Below are 4,476 nucleotides of genomic sequence, written 5' to 3' on the forward strand. Positions count from 1 at the left end.
CATAAACAACAGACCAGAATCCTTTGACCGTTGCCACTAACTCACTGACCCTAAAAGCACAAAAAAATGCCCAGTGATAAGCTAATTTGAATAGGGATGCCTCAAATTCAGAATTAGTTGCTGCAGCGAGAATTGGCAACAACTCATGCAACAAACGCAAGTCTATGGGCCTGCGTGAATCTGCAGGAGGGGGTCTTTCTTTTGCCCAGCACTTTTAAGCTTTGGACAGGACAAAAGACGTAGTGGGAACATTCTTACGCCGCAAGCGATCGTGGAATGAAATACCCGCTAACGCAAAGCTCATGGCCACTTTGGACCTACCCTGTTTGTAATGGTCCCAAACGAAAGCCAGTAACAGCTCCTGCTCTGACTTACTCTCTCCCGCAAACCTATTGCGATATGACTCCCAGTCTTGCCAGTCTGCAGAATATGCCCAATGAGTCAAGGGAGCCAAAGATTTCTGCGCAAAATCCGCTATGCATGATCTATAATCTGCCAGACATAAGGCGGACATGTCAATCCCAGGGACTCATCTCCTGGAGTCAACTCGCAAAATCTATTATAGTTGAAATGTGACAAAGCATCCGCAATGCCTCTATCAACCCCGGCACATGCTGCGCAGCGAAGTTTATGTTGAAACGCAAGCATATCAACACCAGGAACCTCAACAATCGCAATGCTTGGGGTACAGAGGAACGTTGATTGTTGATGGCTGCACCACACCCAAATTGTCGCACCAGAATGTGATGGTCTGATTCACCAATTTGGAAGCCCATAACTCTACTGCTACAATTATTGGAAAAAGCTCCAACAATAACAAGTTCACTGTAGAGCCTTGAGAGACCCAGGAAGGAGGCCAGGGAGCAACACACCACTTGCCCTGCTGCTGGATACTGTGAATGACTGCAAACCTGCCCCAACCACTGAGTGACTGCTACCAGCCATGGTACCAAAGGAAGCCATGATACCGGGCTGCACTGTTGCTGCGTAAGAAGCTACCCATGAAGTATCATGCATATATGTAGCTGCCAATTACCGGATTGACCAGCAGGTGGCGCACTTACACAACTCAAAATGGTGCCTGCCACCTTTCGTGCATTGATGGAGCACATGTGGACCTAAAATGGTGGCCACATTAACAACCCCAGTGTCTTTATGTGTGGCAACTGTAGACATGCCCCCAGGTGTGGCTGTCCCTGCCGTAATGGAGCCATTGCCACTAGAAACACCCAAAGCCATGGGTGTAATCTGGGGCCCTATAGTAATGTGCGCATGCCCTGCAGCCTCCTCAGGGACAGCCCGGAGGCCCGCACCCACTTTCTGGTGCAGATATGTGCCCCCAGACGAGGTCGGGGATGCCCAGTTCCCGGCACTCATGGTACTGGTTTCCACGCTGGCGGCCCCGCGGTGTGTCCCGCTGACTACAGGATGGACCCCCGGTGGATGGAGCCGTGGCCGAGGCAGGAAGCGTAGGCACGCAAAGCACCTGCTCCCTGGCAGCAGCCCCCTGTCACACTGCACCCATCCACTGAAGGAGACTGACCAGGGGCAACAGCCGTCAGCTGCGAGCGACTCCAAGTCCACCCCCGCTCGTGGCCCCAGAAGGTGGAACCATATCAAGGAGGCGGCGAGGTGGACAGGGAGTGTACCTGAGCCTAGGCATAATGACTACCCGGGGGTAAGAGAGCCCCACAGTGGGGAGAAAATAGAGGGGAAAGATAGAGGAAAGAAGAGGACAAAAGTGCCAGACACAGAGGGCAAGTAGGAAAGTGAGTGCAGAGTACAAGATCAGTAAAGAGAGAGTTAAAGTAAGGATGAAAAGAATATAAAGTAAAGGGAACAAAATTGAACAGCCAGGAAAATGATGCAAAACTGTGACACAGTTGTACTCAGCCTTCCAAACTGACCAGAGGACAATTTTCACTCAAAATCCTCCCACAAAGGCTGCCAAAGCCCTCCTACCATCCACTTACTGATAGGCCAAGCCTAAGCCAATAATAACAGGCTAATACCCTTGATCTGCCTAGCAACATAGCCTAAACTAACCAATCACAAAAATCAAAGCGTCTTATATGTTTTCGTGCCTATTTAGCTCTCTCCCATTTTAACTTAGGCTGCACAGTTTGGTTGTTTAATTTAAGATTTTAGGCTTAGTGGGTTTAGGGCCTAATTCAAGGTTGATTGCAAAACAACATTTTCCTCTAATGGGCAAAACCATGTGCACTAGAGGTGGGGCAAATATAACATATGCAGAGAGAGTTAGATTTGGGTGGGGTGTGTTCAAACTAAAATCTAAATTGCAGTGTAAAAATAAAGCAGTCAGTAATTACCCTGCGCAAAAACAAAATAACCCTCCCAAAGCTACAGTAACTCATTACAGGGAAATGTTGTTTTGCAATCAACCTTGAATTAGGCCCTTAATCTCCTTGGATTGTTCTATTTTATACCACCTGAACAGTAAATGGAGAGCTGACCAACAGCACTTGGTTCTGTGTGTGTGTTTGGATGTCCTCTCCATTTTTTAGTGCCACAACCAGTGCCATTTCTAGGGTTGGGCGAGCCATGCAATCACACAGGATGGCTACTGCCACTGTCTCTTTCTGCCAGTATTCCAAGTGATCTGGCAGAAACAGAGCAGGTGGCCAGAGACGGAGGGCAGCGCAGAAGCGGTCCGAAGGCAGGAGCAGGGCTGGTAAGTATTATGTAGTTGGTTTTTTTTTTTTATTGTGTGTGTTTGTAAGCGGCGCTACTGGGGCACAGCTACAGGGTCACAACTACTGGGGGCAGAGCAACTGGGGGCAGAACTACTGGGGGCACTACTATTGGGGGCACAGCTACAGGGGCACAACTACTGGGGCACAGCTAAAGGAGGCACAACTACTGGGGGCAAAGCTACTGGAGGCACAGCTAGGGGGCACTGCTACAGGGGTCACAACTACTGGGGGCAGAGCAACTGGGGGCAGAACTACACAGGGCGCAGCTACAGGGGGCAGAACTATTGGGGGCACTACTATTGGGGGCACAGCTACAAAGGCACAACTACTGGGGCACAGCTAAAGGGGGCACAACTACTGTGGGCAAAGTTACTGGAGGCACAGCTAGGGGGCACTGCTACAGGGGTCACAACTACTGGGGGCAGAGCAACTGGGGGCAGAACTACACAGGGTGCAGCTACAGGGGGCAGAACTACTGGGGGCACTACTATTGGGGGCACAGCTACAGGGCCACAACTACTGGGGCACAGCTAAAGGGGGCACAACTACTGGGGGCAAAGCTACTGGAGGCACAGCTAGGGGGCACTGCTACAGGGCGCACAGCTACTGGGGGAACAGCTACAAGGGGCATATCTACTGGTGGCACAGCTACAAGGGGGCACAACTACTGGGGTCAAAACCACAGAGGGAACAGCTACTGGGGGCACAGCTACAGGGTGGTACAGCTACAGGGGGATAACTGTGGTCATGCCCCTATTTTTGGATGCGCACCAGCTCTATTTCACCGGGGGGGTAGGGGGGCCTGGGCGCCAGAAGGTCTAGAACCGGCCCTGCAACTGGTGGTGTGCTGGGGTCAATTTTGCTTCTTTAATCAAAGAGCGATGCATACCAATCCGTTCCTTCCATATCCGGAACATCTTCCCAATATAGATCAGCTGACAGGGACAAATAATGAGATAAATAATATATTTATTTTCACATGTCATATGGTGCTTGAGTGTATGCCTCACTCCTGTCATTGGATGTGAGAAAGAGTCACCTGTCATCAAGTGCTGACAATTGAAATTTCCGCTACAGCGGTATGAGCCATTTTTTAAGGACAACCAGGTACTTTTATTAGCTGCCGGGCTAACATTAGAGAAAGTCACTTGATCTTTCAAATTTCTGCTTCTCTTATAGGCAAATAATGGTTTGGTCTGACAAAATCTGCCCATTACTGGGTCCGTTTTCAATATATGCCAGTGTGTTAAAACGGAGTCCCTTAAAAAGCGTGAAGGAATCGAAAAAGTACTCAAGAAAATTAGTCGGTCCATGACTGACTTTTAAGACATTGGCATATATTGGAAATTACACTTTCATACTGTAGGCAGTAGCACTGAGAGGGGGGAGGTAGGTACTAATAACCCAGGTCCGGGCTGCTGAAGGGGCCCGGGTTCATTGCCCCCCTACCCCTATACCTGTGGACGGTGCCATCTTACCGGTGATATATTCGGGAAGATGGTGCTACACATTGAAAGCAAAGACTCTGGCACTGTGTCACAGTCTTTGCTCGCTAGCGGGCAAATATCACTGGAAGATGGTGCTGGCCAGGAAGGAGGGTCCTGCTTCCTTATCAAGTAAGGTAGGAAGTGGGTGCCCTCCCCCATGCCCCCCTCTGCTGCTCGCCTCCCTGTGTTAAAATGGCAAAGCAGCCCACACATTTTATTTTGTACATAATTTAATATTAACGGGCGGTGTCATGCCCACTTTTTTAAGCCATGTC

Source organism: Pseudophryne corroboree, chromosome 4, assembly GCF_028390025.1.
Source record: "Pseudophryne corroboree isolate aPseCor3 chromosome 4, aPseCor3.hap2, whole genome shotgun sequence".
Lineage (NCBI taxonomy): Eukaryota > Metazoa > Chordata > Amphibia > Anura > Myobatrachidae > Pseudophryne > Pseudophryne corroboree.